The following is a 16,934-nucleotide window of genomic DNA, read 5'->3' as shown; positions in this document are numbered from 1 at the left end:
TTTTGACCTCATATTGTGGAAGTAATAGAAGAAGAAAAACGGGAAAATCAAGTTTTTGACTGCTCTGCCCCTATAAAGTAGATTTTACTTTTCAAGCATGAGAGAAAAAGAAAAGTCTAAAAAAAGACAATTTCAGACATACCAGCTTCAATCAAACAGTAATGCTCAAACAATTTGAAGACTTCCATAAATCTTCATGGGAGAATTTCTTCTCGAAGTTCAGAAAACTGAGTGCAATGCCTGTCATGTTTTGGCTTGATTGCAATACTTTATTTTCAAGTGACAATCACACAGCATTGCAGCCAGTCATTGAAACATATGAAGCCTCCCACTGCCTGGGATAAATGAGACCCAGTGTTTTCCTACAACATCACTGAAATTATGTTTTTCAGTGAGTTGCTCCCAACCATTACATTTACAGTGCATTCGGAAATTATTCAGACCCCTTGAACTTTTCCACATTTTGTTAGGTTAAAGCCGTATTCTAAAATGGATTAAATGTTTGTTTTTTCCTCAACAATCTGCCCACAATAGCCCATAATGACAAAGCAAAAATGTATTTATTAAAAATTCTAACGGAAATATCCCATTTAGATAAATATTCAGATCCTTTATTCAGATTTTGTTGAAGCACCTTTGGCAGTGATTACAGTCAAGTATTCTTGGGTATGACGCTACAAGTTTGGCACACCTGTATTTGGGGAGTTTATCCTATTCTTCTCTGCAGATCCTCTCAAGCTCTGTCAGGTTGGATGGGGAGAGCTAGAGCACAGCTATTTTCAGTTCTCTCCAGAGATATTTGATCGGGTTCAAGTCCGGGCTCTGGCTGGGCCACTCAAGGACATTCAGAGCCTCTGCATTGTCTTGGCTGTGTGCTTAGGGTCATTGTCCTGTTGAATGGTGAACCTTCGCCACCAGTCTGAGGTCGTAAGCACTCTGAAGCAGGTTTTCATCAAGGATGTCTCTATACTATTCTCTGTTATTCAAATCAAATCACATTTTATTGGTCACATACACATGGTTAGCAGATGTTATCCGAGTGCTTCTAGTTTCGACAGTGCAGTAATATCTAACAAGTAATCTAACAATTCCCAACAACTACCTAATACACACAAATCTAAAGGGGTGAATGAGAATATGTACATATAAATATATGGATGAAAGATGGCCAAGCGGCATAGGCAAGGTAAAATAGATGGTATAAAATACAGTATATACATATGATATGAGTAATGTAAGATATGTAAACATCATTAAAGTGGCATTATTTAAAGTGGCATTGTTTAAAATGACTAGTGATCCAGTCCCTGCAGCTGAAAAACATCCCCACAGCATGATGTTGCCACCACCATGCATCACCGTAGGGATGGTGCCAGGTTTTCTCCAGACGTGACACTTGGCATTCAGGCCAAAGAGTTCAATCTTGGTTTCATCAGACCAGTGAGTCTTGTTTCTCATGGTCTGAGAGTCCTTTAGGTGCCTTTTGGCAAACTCCAAGTGGGCTGTCATGTGCCTTTTACTGAGGAGTGGCTTCCGTCTGCCCACTCTACCATAAAGGCCTGATTGGTGGAGTGCTGCAGAGATGGTTGTCCTTCTGGAAGGTTCTCCCATCACCACAGAAGAACTCTGGAGCTCTGTCAGAGTGACAATTGGGTTCTTGGTCACCTCCCTGTCCAAGTCCCTTCTCCCCCGATTGCTCAGTTTGACCTGGCGTCCAGCTCTGGGAAGAGTCTTGGTGGTTCTAAACTTCTTTAATTTAAGAATGATGGAGGCCACTGTGTTTTTGGGGACCTTCAATGCTGCAGAAATGTTTTGGTACACTTCCCCAGATCTGTGTCTCAACACAATCCTGTCTCGGAGCTCTACGGACAATTCCTTCCTGTTTTTTTCTCTGACATGCACTGTCAACCTAGGGACCTTATATAGACAGGTGTGTGCCTTTCCAAATCATGTCCAATCAATTGAAGTTACCACAGGTGGACTTCAATCAAGTTGTAGAAACATCTCAAGGATGATCAATGGAAACAGGATGCACCTGAGCTCAATTTTGAGTCTCATAGTAAAGGGTCTGAATACTTATTTAAATAAGATATTTATGTTTTCACTTTGTCATTATGGGGTGTTGTGTGTAGATTTATGAGGAAAAAACAAAAATTTAATCCACTTTAGAATAAGGCTGTAACGTAACAAAATGTGGAAAAAGTCAAGGGGTCTGAATACTTTCTCGAATGCATTGAATATCTCCACATCTCTTTTCAAACCTATGTGCTTCACAAGTGGTTGCTCTCTTCGATTCAAGGACTCGTTCATTGTCACAGGGTTAATGTGTCTTCCACAAAGAGAAGGAGTACTTCAAGTTATGTTTTGACCTTTTTTCATGCAATGCAGTGTTCATTTTGTCATGAAAAATACTCATCAACAACCTACTTTTCCTGACTTAAACTATGACGATAATGAGATGAGATTCCCTGGAAAAACTATTACAAATTACTTTTTTTTAGACTGTGAAAATGTGACGAGACGAGAATTCCATGTGAGTCCAATGGACAGTTAATTTGACGTGAAGCTCCTTTTCATCTGTTTTGTCCAATCTTAAGCATGCATGCAGAATATTTCATACTTCTGCCATTTTTGCAAAGCTCAAATTCTCCCCTTTTCAATTAAACCACTGTTATTTACCTCCCCCCCCCCCCTTGACAGCTATGATGGGGATTAAGGCTTTATAGCCTATATGGTTAATTATGGCTGTCATTGGTTACAATCTGCCACAATATCAATGTTGCCAGTTAAGGTATATGATGGGATAGTAGTTAGAGGTAGAGGTAGCCTGAATATTTATTATTCAACAGTATGTGACTAAAATGGCTGTGACTAAAACTAGACAAAAATTGTCCAGAGTTTTAGTCAACTGATAATAACTAAAACTAACAGAGGATGAAATCACTCAAATGTGACTAAGACTAAATTGCATTTTAAAATTAAAACTAAGACGAAAACAAAAATAGCTTCCAAAATTAACACTGATGCAATGCACCATCCACATCATTCATATTGTGAACACAATGCTATGTAAGTACCATTTTACTCAAGAAATTACAATATATTCCCTAGACAAAAACATGGATCATCAGACTGTGAGCTTAGCAACAGCTTGTGTATTTTCTTTTCACATTGGATCATGTGCTAAATGCAATTGCGCTACTGCAGCAATCCAGGCAAGGCCTCTCACTGTTATCTTCATTTGAATTGGCTTGGATCTGTAATGTGCTGTTCTTACTCTTTGCTGGAAAATCTGGGAGCTGTGAACTGCATACTTACTAACCCATAAACCCCAGAGGTTCGCAATAAAACTAATAAAGGTCCTTTTAAGAAATGCTCCCTCCTCTCTGCATATAAGCCATGTGCCAGCCAAGGAAAGTGGGTTAGACCTGCCCAAAACTAGAGCTGCCTTCAAATCACATCAACAACAACTGGATCAGAACTGAGGAGAATTCCTAGTAACCACAGATCTCAGGTGCTGCATTGATCTGAGAAATGGATTCTGTGAAAGCCCATTTGATGTTGTGACGGGGGCTGGGGGTGGGAGGCTATGTCATAATATGTCATGGGTTCTCCTATGTGTTTGAAATGTTATCCCTTGCGCTGCCGGTGGCGGAGGGCGTTGCAGAACTTTATGTCAATGTGGAAGGCAGCAACATGGCTAAGAACAAGCAATTGAGGTACCCTGGGAGTTATGGAATGCACACCACATGGAATTCTAGAAGTCTATCGCAGCATTTTCATCCAGTAATTAGGTAGAGGGAAGAAGAGCCCCACAGGACAAGACATTAGCTTAGTGATTATTAACAACTCATCAAAAATGGTTTATTTCATGGTCAAATACAAAATTTAATATTATTTTGTTTCATGTTGAAAAACAAAATAACACTGTTCATAGGTATCTTGGGAACAATTTAAGATCAATTAATCCTGGATCATGAAGACAGGATATCTTATCTAATGTTGGGTGGCAGGTTGCCTAGCGGTTAAGCGCGTCGGATTCAGTTACTGGCCCTACTGGTTCGAATACCAAAGCCGATTAGGTAAAAATTTGGTTGATGTGCCCTTGAGCAAGGCGCTTAACCCTAATTGCTCCTGTAAGTCACCCCGGATAAGAATGTCTGCTAAATGACTCAAATGTTCACACTAAAAGAGTGATAATTCCTACAAGTTAGTTAAACCCTTGACACACACCTTTACAGCTTCAGAGATAACCAGCCCCACATTTACATTTTGTCTCTTGATATTCTTTTGAAACACGGCAACTGCCCATGTGACAAAACCACTCTTTTAATTTCTTTACCTATTTATTTCTATACCTCCAATAGGTTGTCTGTACAAAAGACCAGTCCAGTCATATTCACTATATACCTGTTCACATACTCCTGGGCTTCATACAGGTATTATTAAAGACGGTGGCCATTCCTGGGCTTTAAATTCATGATGTTCAAACTATGATTTGGGTATTAACTTCTTAAAATGCCCCTATGCAGTGTGCTATGATTATGGGAATGTTGAATATTAGAACAGGGATGATTTAACATAATTATGTGCAGTGCAGTCAGTGGTGGTGGAAATACAAGACAATACGGGAGCACATTGAGTGAGTAGTTTTGTGACATTACTTTCTGGTAGGTAAACACCATCAGCACTATTCTTGCTGTACTGGTTTCAACAACAACATCTCTCTAAAATGTACTGTATACTGTAATAAAATATCTGAATTTAGTCAGTTACCCAAAATATGGTATTGAGTAATCCTGTCAAGAAATGTCAATAAATATACTGTAGAAATGGTCCCTTCAAAACCCCAAATAACAGGTTTATCTTTGCTAGAAAGAGCATTAGAGAGACCCTCCAAAAGTACTACGGCAAAGAGAGAGACATCATTAAAATATCTGTGTTAGTGGTGTAACTTTTTCAGTGGGGTGTAAAAGTGGCATTGAGTTACTCACACTCCTGCATTCTTTAAATGGAAAAGTTGAGAAAAAAAGAGAAGGTCAAGGGAAGTCAAGAAAACAAGCTCTTTCCTGAGTCAAACACAGCCATGGTATAACCTTACCATGCCAAGGAAACTGAAGACTTGACTATTAACAGGTCTGTTATGAGACTGAGTCACGGGCCTTCTCAAAAGCCCTGCTATGTGTGAGTCAACATGAAAAACAACAATTGTGTGAGAGCTGAGGATACATTTCTTAATAAAGATTTACAAATATTAAAGGAAAATACAACTAATTTGCAAAACGCATCATGCTGTGACACTTTCTGTATTTTGCTAATTATATATCTTGAAAACTTGATAGCTGACTGAAATCAATTCGGGACTGAATCAACAGTGGAGTAATGAAACAAACACCAAGAGATAGTTTTTGAGCCCCGAATTTCCCTTTAAGAAAAGGAATGAACAGTAAAAATAATAATAATAATTGTTATCTAAGATGTTTTGTATAATCATGTCTAAGGAGTGTTTTACACCATAAAAGTGTACTTGTGTGTAAGGAATCTAAAGTTCATCCCAGGAATCACATAAACTCGCTTTTCCAAGAGACCAGGCAATGACGACTGTGGGTGACTTTCTCACACCTACATTATAAGAAATGTGAGGAATCTAAAGTTATTCCCAGGATTCACACAAACACGCTTTCGAACAGACCAGGGAATGACGACTGTGGGTGACTTTCTCACACCTATAAGAAATGTCCTCCTCTCCAACCCAAGAATGGGCCTTCAATCTTACAGTAAGATCTTCATAAATACTGTATGCTTCTACTCTGTCAACAACTAACTCTCAATACATACAATCACTTTTAGGCAAGCACCCAATGATGATCACACAATTTCAGCTATAAATGTTTATTAATTATTTATAAACTTTATGTTGACTAATAATTAACAATGACCCTTAAAGGGGCAATCAGCAGTTACTACATACATTTTTGGACTAATAAATAATATGTGCCCATTGATTCTTGAATAATATAACTTATAAATGCCTGATAAGCTTTGTTCAACTGTCGTACCCTATCAGAACCCCAAATATAAGCTTGTTTTACTACAACATTTGTAAACAAATAAAATATAAACGAAAACAATACAGCCTCAAAACATGGTTAAAACTATAATTTTTATATCATGGTGTAGTGTACAGTAATAATATTTGATATGTGTATATACAGTATATCTACTTCTGTCAAGCCCTGACCTGAGATAACTCTGTTTTCTTTATATTCTGGTTAGGTCAGGGTGTGACTAGGGTGGATTACGCTAGTTTTTGTATTGTCTAGGGGTTTTGTATTGTCTAGGGTTTTTGTATGTCTAGGGTTTTGTAGGTCTAGGTATTTGTATGTTTATGGTGGCCTGATATGGTTCCCAATCAGAGGCAGCTGTTTATCGTTGTATCTGATTGGGGATCATATTTAGGTATCCATTTCCCCTTTGGTGTTTGTGGGTTCTTATTCTATGTTTAGTTGCCTGTCTGCACTATTCATATAGCTTCACGTTTCGTTCGTTTTGTTAGTTTGTTCAGTGTTCTTTCTTTCATAAAAGAAGAATGTACGTATACCACGCTGCACCTTGGTCCGATCTTTATGGCGAACGTGACAGAAGAACCCACCAAAAATGGACCAAGCAGCGTGTTCAGGAGGAATGGACCTGGGAGGAGATTTTGGATGGAGCAGGACCCTGGACGCAGGCTGGGGAGTATCGCCTTCCGAAGAAATAGAGGCAGCGAAAGCGGAACGGCGATATTACGAGGAGTTATACCAACGAGGTAGGCCACAGAAGCCCCAAGATTTTTTTTTTGGGGGGGCACATGGAGCAGTCTGCGGAGCCGAGGAGGGAACCAGAGCCAGTCAGGGAGTCGGATGAGGAGTTCGACGCAAGATTCCGGAGAGAGGTGCTAGCATTGAGAACGCTGCAGAACGGGCGTGCTGAGGTGCGTGTCATCAGCCCGGTGTCACCTGTACCGTTCCCACGCATCAGGTCTCCAGTGCGCATTCATAGCCCAGTGCATCCTGTGCTAGCTTCCCGCACTTGCCGGGCTGGAGTGAGCATCCAGTCAGGAAGGGTGGTGCTTCCTCTCCGCACTCGTCCTGAGGTGCGTGTCATCAGCCCGGTGCCACCTGTACCGGTCCCACACATCAGGTCTCCAGTGCGCCTCCACAGTCCAATACGTCCTGTGCCTCCTCTCCGCACTCGCCCTGAGGTGCGTGTCATCAGCCCGGTACCACCTGTACCGGTCCAACGCATCAGGTCTCCAGTGTGCCTCCACAGTCCAGTACGTCCTGTGCCTCCTCCCCGCACTTGCCCTGAGGTGCGTGTCCTCAGCCCGGTACCACCAGTTCCGGCACCACGCATCAGGCCTCCAGTGCGCCTCCACAGTCCAGTACATCCTGTGCCTCCTCACCGCACTCGCCCTGAGGTGCGTGTCCTCAGCCCAGTATCTCCAGTTCTGGCACTACGCATCAGGCCTCCAGTGCGCTTCCACAGTCCAGTACGGCCTGTGCCTCTTCCCCGCACTCGCCCTGAGGTGCGTGTCCTCAGCCCGGTACCACCAGTTTCGGCACCACGCATCAGGCTTCCAGTGCGCTTCCACAGTCCATAGCTTCCGGCGACAGTACCCAGTCCAGAGCTTCCGGCGACAGTACCCAGTCCAGAGCTTCCGGCGACAGTACCCAGTCCAGAGCTTCTGGCGACAGTACCCAGTCCAGAGCTTCCGGTGACAGTACCCAGTCCAGAGCTTCCGGCGACGTTTCACAGTTCGGAACCTCCAACGACGGGCCACAGTCCAGAGCCTCCGGCGGCGATCCCCAGTCCGGAGCCTCCGGCGGCGATCCCCAGTCCGGAGCCTCCGGCGACAATCCCCAGTCCGGAGCCTTAGGCGACGATCCCCAGTACGGGGCTTCCGGCGACGATCCCCAGTACGGGGCCTCCGGCGATGATCCCCAGTCCGGAGCCTCCGGCGATGATCCACGGTCCGGTTCTACAAAGGCGGAGGGATCAGCGTAAAGAGGGGAGGCGGCGTCCAGAACCAGAGCCGCCACCAAGGGTAGATGCCCACCCAGACCCTCCCCTATAGGTTCAGGTTTGCGGCCGGGAGTCCGCACCTTTGGGGGGGGTACTGTCACGCCCTGACCTGAGATATCTTTGTTTTCTTTATATTTTGGTTAGGTCAGGGTGTGACTAGGGTGGATTACGCTGGTTTTTGTATTGTCTAGGGGTTTTGTATTGTCTAGGGTTTTTGTATGTCTAGGGTTTTGTAGGTCTAGGTATTTGTATGTTTATGGTGGCCTGATATAGTTCCCAATCAGAGGCAGCTGTTTATCGTTGTCTCTGATTGGGGATCATATTTAGGTAGCCATTTCCCCTTTGGTGTTTGTGGGTTCTTATTCTATGTTTAGTTGCCTGTCTGCACTATTCATATAGCTTCACGTTTCGTTCGTTTTGTTGGTTTGTTTGTTCAGTGTTCTTTCTTTAATAAAAGAAGAATGTACGCATACCACGCTGCACCTTGGTCCGATCTTTATGACGAACGTGACAACTTCACATGTGACTCGTACTAAGACTAAGCAATTCACCTATTAAAATGTTTATCTGACTCCATAAATATAATCAGCAATATGCAAAAACAGTGTAGTTGAGTTACAGTAATAGGCAATCAAGAAATGTCTGAGAGTGGAATCGTAAGTACAAGTCTATTTAATTACTTTGTAAGAATTAATGGATTCACATACAAGGCATGAAGATTAAATTACAAGCATTAAAGGGATAATCCACCCACAAAAATAAAAATCATGAAACTCCTGTCAATTTGGTGAAAGCCTATGTTCTATCTGTGGGTAAAAAAAAAATCCCCATGATTTAACTTCAAAGTGGTCCGCCTGTGAAAATCAGGAAATTGTGTAGGAACTACATAATTCTTGAAACTGGAGAGAGGGGATTACACACTATCACATTGCATAACGCTTTAATTGTCTATTGAACAATTTAAAAGTAAATGTTGCCTACAGCCCACACAAATTGTTGTTCAATATTTTGTTTATTCCAGATTGTCAAATCAGCCAATATGGATGGCCACACATGTTTGGAACACACCCATCAGTTTTTATCGTCATTACAAAGCATAGACTTCCCTTAGATGTGCTCAATTTAAACAGTGTCCCAAATTATTAACCTCTGTTCCTCCTTCAAGTACCATGTCGCAATTTGCCGTGTCTGTAGGAAACAGAGCTATTACAGGAGGAGATAGGAGAAATCTCATTGCGCAATGAATGGAGAAACGCCCCACCCAACTGACTGTCGACCAATCGCATTCATGTTGTCATGCTTGCATCATGCGGTTGCTAAACTAATCATCATACAATCCGATTCAAATGGAGTTCACATGTCCTCAAAACTGTCTCTGTGGGAAAGCAACATAACGCTGCTCTCGGCAGAGACGCCGTTTATAGCCCAGTGGCAGAGAAAAACTGCAAGACTCTTAAATTGATAGCGCAGTTTGTTTAGCGATTTTACAGCTAGCTAGTTCCTTCACATGCTAATATTGACTTTGGGATTATTGTATGTAGCTATGTTTTCTAGCTAGCCGAAATAGAGAACATTGCATTTACGTTTTAGTCATTTAACAGAGGCTCTTATCCAGAACAACTTGCAGTAGTGAGAGCATACATTTTCATTACAAGTCCCCCGTGGGAATCAAATCCACAACCCTGCTGTTGCAATCGCCATGCTCTACCAACTGAGCAACATGGGACCATTGCATTTGGGGGTTTGTAGTAGACTTGAGCTGCAACAGATTTCACAAAAACATTTCAAGTTTCTACCAATCTTGTTATCACAACATAATTATACATTTGTTCACCAAAAAATATTGTTTTCACATTATTGTTATTTAACAGTGTTTACCGCCCCGGGGTGGCAGGGTAGCCTAGTGGTTAGAGCGTTGGAATAGTAACCGAAGGGTTGCAAGTTCAAATCCCCGAGCTGACAGTGGCTGTCGTTCTGCCACTGTTCCTAGGCCGTCATTGAAAATAAGAATTTGTTCTTAACTGACTTGCCTAGTTAAATAAAGGTAATACAATAAAAAGTATTGGCTAGGTAGCCACTTGTAGCTTGCCAATTGAACTTCAGTTCATGAAAATAAAAAGCTAACGTTATAAGCAGTCAGCTAGCTTCATCTGGCTAGTGAGGCTCGACCTGACTGTGGTTATGTGTTGTGTTGTGAAGCTAACCATAATAAGGATTAGGCACAATAGTGGAATTTGCGGTTTGCCTTCAAAATAAAAGTACCTATTTGAAAGAAACACGACGTGCCACAGGAGTGATGGTTGCTGATAATGGGGCTCTGTATGCCTATGTAGATATTCCATAAAAAATCTGCTGTTTCCAGCTACAATAGTCATTTACAACATTAACAATGTCTACACTGTATTTCTGATCAATTTTATGTTATTTTAACATAACATTTCAAAAACAAGGACATTTCTAAGTGACCCCAAACTTTTGAACGGTAGTGTAAATGCCATCAAAATATATTTTTGGTCAGTGTGGTGTGTGTGTGTAACCTTTATTTAACTAAGCAAGTCAGTTAAGAACAAATTCTTATTTACAACGACTGCCTACCCTGGACGACGCTGGGCCAATTGTGCGCTGGCCTATGGGACTCCCAATCACGGCCGGATGTGATACAGCCTGGATTCAAACCAGGGACTGTAGTGATGCCTCTTGCACTGAGATGCAGTGCCTTAGACCGCTGTGTCCATGTGTGTGTGTTAACTATTTAACTGTACTAGAATGCTTAAAAGGCCGTTAAAATTTGAAATATCGGTATCAGGTTTTTTTGGCAAGGAAAATATCGGATATCGGTATCGGCCAAAAATGCCATATCGGTGCAGCACTAATATAGATCCTACGGTTAATTTACAGGACGAAGCATGAACAAAGAAATGCCTATTAGGCCAAAGGCCTAGAAGCCTAGGAAATGAGAATTGATCATACAACCTTCCTCCATGAACTGGATACAGGATAAGAGAGAGAACAAAGGCATTTCATTCCATTTATAACATCTGAAGGTGTAACCGTTTAACCAAAAACCAACCACAATTGACCAATCAAACGATACCAAGTTTACAGTGTAACCTGTAAACTTTTTACAGGATGTTACAGCATCTAGGTGCTTGTGTGGGAATGAGACCAGTGTACATAAGACAGAATTCCTGAGAGGACCATAAAAGCTTTTTGCATAATAGAGTAATTGAGAGATCACCCTGTATAGATACAAGTAACCATAGAGATCATACATCCTTAAAGATAGCATCAGAGTTATCCTCAGTGAACAAGTTTCAGATAGATATCAAACATCGATACTATAGCATTATTCTGTCACAACAGTCAGTCCTCTGGATACTGTAACAGAGTGATACATTTTGGCACCTCAGAGGGGGAAGGGCTGACTAGTTGTTGGGCATTGTCCTTTTGTTCCTGAATCATTTTCAATGCAGCTCCAGGTGACAGAGAACACATAAATTAGGGCCGAACCTATAATGGATGGTCAGTACTTGCATCCACAGCTCTGTTCACACCTTTATTGCTTCTATTGCACCATTAAAGACATAATATGTTAGGCTGTGTGGTTGTGAATTAAGTGTTTAGTGTCACATCCATTAAATCAATCAATCACTCTACCGATACAGATTAATGGAGGACCAAAAAAAGCCGATACCGATTAATCGTACGATTTTTTAAATATATATTTGTAATAATGACAATTACAACAATACTGAATGAACAATGTACACTTTTATTTTAACTTAATTGTCACGTTCCTGACCTGTTTTCTCTTATTTTTGTATGTGTTTAGTTGGTCAGGGTGTGAGTTGGGGTGGGCATTCTATGTTACGTGTTTCTATGTTTAGGTTCATTGTTTGTTAGCCTTATATGGTTCTCAATCAGGGACAGGTGTTATTCATTTCCTCTGATTGAGAATCATATATAGGTAGGCTGTTTCACTCTGTTTGTTTGTGGGTGGTTGTCTCCTGTGTCTGTGTTTGTAGCGCCACATGGGACTGTTTCGGTTTGTTTGTAGTCTGTACCTGTTCGTGCGTTCTTCGTGTATATGTAAGTTCTTATGTTCAGGTCGGTCTGCGTTGTTTTGTAGTTTGTTAAAGTGTTTTCGTGTTTTTTTCGTCTTTACTTTAATACATTCATTATGTCTACATTTCACGCTGCATATTGGTCCTCTGATCCTTCTCGCCTCTCCTCGTCCGAGGAGGAGGAAGACGACAGTCGTTACATTAATATAATACAGAAATACAATCAATTTAGTCTCAAATAAATAATGAAACATGTTCAATTTGGTTTAAATAATTCAAAAACACAGTGTTGGAGAAGAAAGTAAAAGTGCAATATGTGCCATCTAAAAAAAGCTAACGTTTAAGTTCCATTGAGAACATATGAAAACTGGTCTTCAATATTCCCAGTTAAGAAGTTTTAGGTTGTAGATATTATAGGACTATTTCTCTCTATACCATTTGTATTTCATATACCTTTGATTATTGGATGTTCTTATAGGCACTATAGATGCCAGCCTAATCTCGGGAGTAGATAGGCTTGAAGTCATAAACAGCGCTGTGGTGCAAGCATTGCTAAGAGCTGCTGGCAAACGCAGGAAAGTGCTGTTTGAATGAATGCTTATGAGCGAGCTGCTACCTACAACCGCTCAATCAAATATCAAATCATAGACTTCATTTTAATATAATAAACACACAGAAATACGAGCCTTAGGTCATTAATATGGTATAATCTGGAAACTATCATTTCGAAAACAAAACGTTTATTCTTTCAGTGAAATACGGAACCGTTACGCATTTTATCGAACGGGTGGCAACCATAAGTCTAAATATTGCTGTTACAATGCACAACCTTCAATGTTGTGTCATAATTATGTAGAATTCTGGCAAATTAATTACGGTCTTTGTTAGGAAGAAATGGTCTTCACAGAGTTCGCAACGAGCCAGGCGGCCCAAACTGCGGCATATACCCTGACTCTGCTTGCACTGAAAGCAAGATAAGTGGCACGATTTCCCTAGTTTATATTGCCTCCTAACATTAATTTCTTTTAACGAAATATGCAAGTTTAAAAAAATATATACTTGTGTATTAATTTTATGAAAGGCATTGATGTTTATGGTTAGGTACATTGGTGCAACGATTGTGCTTTTCGCGAATGCGCTTTTGTTAAATCATCACCCGTTTTGCGAAGTTGAAGTAGGCTGTGATTCGATGATAAATTAACAGGCTCTGCATTGACTATATGCAACACAGGACAAGCTAGTTAAACTAGGAATATCATCAACCATGTGTAGTTAACTAGTGATTATGTTAAGATTGATTGTTTTTTATGAGATAAGTTTAATGCTAGCTAGCAACTTACCTTGGCTCCTTGCAGCAACCAGGTCCTTTTGATGCTGCACTCAAGTAAACTGGTGGTCAGCCTGCCACGCAGTCTTCTCGTGGATTGCAATGTAATTGGCCATAATCAGCGTCCAAAAATGCAGATTACCGATTGTTATGAAAACTTGAAATCGGACCTAATTAATCGGCCATGCCGATTAATCGGTCAACCTCTAAATCAATCAATCAAATGTATTTTGTCAAGCCATTTTTACATCAGTAAAATTGTCACAAAGTGCTATACAGATACAGATTGAAGACTACTTCGTTACCTCCTGTCCTCTTCACTTTGTCAGCACACACACACACACACACACACACACACACACACACACACACACACACACACACACACACACACACACACACACACACACACACACACACACACACACACACACACACACACACGTATTGCTCCTCCTGTCAAACTGACAGGGATAAAGGGAGACTTCTCAAGGGAATGAAAGGAAACAGTAAATCAATTTGTCTGCCATTAACTTAGACTGAAACACATTTGTGTGCCAGCCAGGGAATTCTCTAGTACACTTATTATATAATCTTACATTCAGGAACATGTATTTTCTATAATTCACAACATAATAATGGGGTGGCAGGTAGCCTAGTGGTTAGAGCGTTAGGCCAGTAACTGAAAGGTTGCTAGATCGAATCCCCGAGCTGACAAGGTAAAAATCTGTCGTTCTACCCCTGAACAAGGCGATGAACCCACTGTTCCTAGGTCGTCATTGTAAATAAGAATTTGTTCTTAATAACTTCATATGGCTGCATCCCGCTAACGGGATCGATATGACAACAGCCAGTGAAAGTGCAGGGTGCCAAAATCAAACAACAGAAATCTCATAATTAAAAATCCTCAAACATACATGTGTCTTATATCATTTTAAAGGTAATCTTGTTGTTAATCCCACCAAAGTGTCCGATTTCAAATATGCTTTTCAGCGAAAGCACTACAAACGATTATGTTAGGTCACCACCAAACCACAATAAGCACAGCCATTTTTCCAGCGAAATATAGCAGTCACAAAAAGCAGAAATAGAGAAATTAATCACTAACCTTTGATTATCTTCATCAGATGACACTCATAGGACTTCATGTTACACAATACATGCATGTTTTGTTTGATAAAGTTCATATTTATAACAAAAAATCTGAGTTTACATTGGCGCGTTACATTCACTAGTTCCAAAAACATCAAGTGATTTTGCATAGCCACATCGTTTCAACAGAAATACTCATCATAAATGTAGATGATAATACAAGTTATACACATGGAATTATAGATATACCTCTCCTTAATGCAACCGATGTGTCAGATTTCAAAAAAACTTTACGGAAAAAGCAACCTATGCAATAATCTGAGACGGCGCTCAGAAATATAATAAAATTAGCCGCCATTTTGGAGTCAAAAGAAACCCGAAAATACATGATAAATGTTTCGTTACCTTTGATGAACTTCATCAAAATGCAGTCCTAGGAATCCCAGGTCCACACAAATGCTTGATTTGTTCGATAATGTCCATTATTTATGTCCAATTAGCTACTTTGGTTAGCGCGTTTGGTAAACAATTCCAAAGTCACAAAGCGCGTCCACTATAACGTGACGAAATGTCCAAAAGTTCCGTAACAGTCAGTAGAAACATGTCAAACAATGTACTGAATCAATCTTTAGAATGTTGTTAACATACATCTTGAATAACGTTCCAACCGGAGAATTAGATTGACTTCAGATGAGCGGTGGAACGGAGGTCCTCCTCATGTGAATGCGCATGGTGAAAGCATAGTCATCTCGTGGCAGTGGTGACTAATTCCTGTCTCCTTCGGCCCCCCTTCACATTAGAGTCATCAGACAAAGTTCTATTGACTGTTGACATCTAGTGGAAGCCTTAGGAAGTGAAAACTCATCCATATCTCACTGTAATTTCAATGAGAGCTTGGTTGAAAATCTGCCACCCCCAGAAAAAATCCAAACAGGAAGTGGAACTTCTCAGGTTTTTGCCTGCCATATGAGTTCTGTTATACTCACAGACATAATTCAAACAGTTTTAGAAACTTCAGAGTGTTTTCTATCCAAACCTAATAATAATATGCAAATATTAGCAACTATGACTGAGGAGCAGGCCGTTTACTCTGGTCACCTCTGTGCACCTTTCATCCAAGCTACTCAATACTGCCCCTGCAGCCATAAGAAGTTAACTGACTTGCTTAGTTAAATAAAGATAAAAAATAACCCTGTATGATGACAGAGAACTAAAGAAAAGCACAAAGCACTTGCTCTCTAGAGAACCCTTTGAAGAAACCTTTCCACGGAGGGATCTACCTGGAACCAAAAATGGTCTCCTCTGTCTCAGTGACATCCATTGTCAATTCAGGGTTATCCAACAGGCTCCCTCAGAAATGCTCAAGTGCCAGCAAGGTTACCAGCTATCAATTTAAAAGTCTGATCGCAATCATCATTACTTTGAAATGGATGCACAAAATGGAACCGCCAATCAAGCAAGAATAATTCTCACCCAGGTTCTAAACTGTCCACGGTGACTGTCTGATGACAATATACAAATGCATACAGAAAAGCCTGGCTATTCTTGTTGTGAATGTGCAGACAGTGATGCTATTATCAGTAGCATCCATAGAAACATGGTGCGATAGATGATTACCTAGTACTGTCCTAACATCGCCATCCTCTGTGACCTCTAGAAGAATAGAGAGAGAACAACCAGGAAGTCTTACTACAGCAATTCCAGTAGGAATCAATCTGTGTACCTGTACTGGTGCTGGTCGAAGGATGATCAGTGATGCATGATCATTACATGTATTAAGCTCTCTCCTCTCTGAGGAAGCTATTTTCAAGGCACTTGAGATCTCCATTTGTGTTTCTTTGTCTGGGAGAAATCTTCTGACCCATTTAAAATAATTTCCAAAACTACACTTTACATGCACTTTAAAAGCTGACCTACAGTATACACATAATGATACAGAGTGAAACAGCTATGAGACAATGATGTCTGTCTGGTGCACATCTGATGATACTGCATTACCTTCCTACTTCAGTTGAAAGGACAACAACCAATCCAGTACCAGATAATACTGTGGAACACCGTTTGTCCATCATACATCCGCTGCACAGTGAATCCCATTTCAGCACTCAAGCACACAAGTGTATTGTGTAAATTATTCCGAAACGGTTAAATGCTGGCAACAACTTTTAACACAGCTTGTGTATTAATATTCACCCAAAGCATCTAGGGATATGACATGCCTAGGGCTCTAAAACAATAATAACAACATGGTTAGCGATAACATTCCACTCTATCGATCTCAGATATTGCTGTCCCCCACGATGAAATCGGGGAAGAGACTGTGGATCTATCTCCATCCGTCCGTCCGTTATTCACACGCGATATCTCGGACAGCAAACTTGTGTGAA

At 40.8% G+C, this 16,934-nt stretch overlaps 2 protein-coding genes across 2 annotated transcripts in view; one reads left to right on the top strand and one right to left on the bottom strand.

The window, feature by feature from the left end:
• Positions 1 to 16,934, top strand: part of LOC139550564 (myosin light chain 1, cardiac muscle-like) — a 68,059-nt gene that overhangs the window by 12,187 nt on the left and 38,938 nt on the right. The window lies entirely within an intron of this gene.
• LOC139550563 (parathyroid hormone/parathyroid hormone-related peptide receptor-like) overlaps positions 1 to 16,934 on the bottom strand; it is a 74,025-nt gene that overhangs the window by 50,190 nt on the left and 6,901 nt on the right. The gene's annotated exons all lie outside the window — the stretch shown is intronic.

This window comes from Salvelinus alpinus, chromosome 23 (assembly GCF_045679555.1).
Source record: "Salvelinus alpinus chromosome 23, SLU_Salpinus.1, whole genome shotgun sequence".
Classification (NCBI taxonomy): domain Eukaryota; kingdom Metazoa; phylum Chordata; class Actinopteri; order Salmoniformes; family Salmonidae; genus Salvelinus; species Salvelinus alpinus.
Note: the sequence above shows the minus strand (reverse complement) of the source record. Positions and strands in the feature narration are given on the sequence as shown.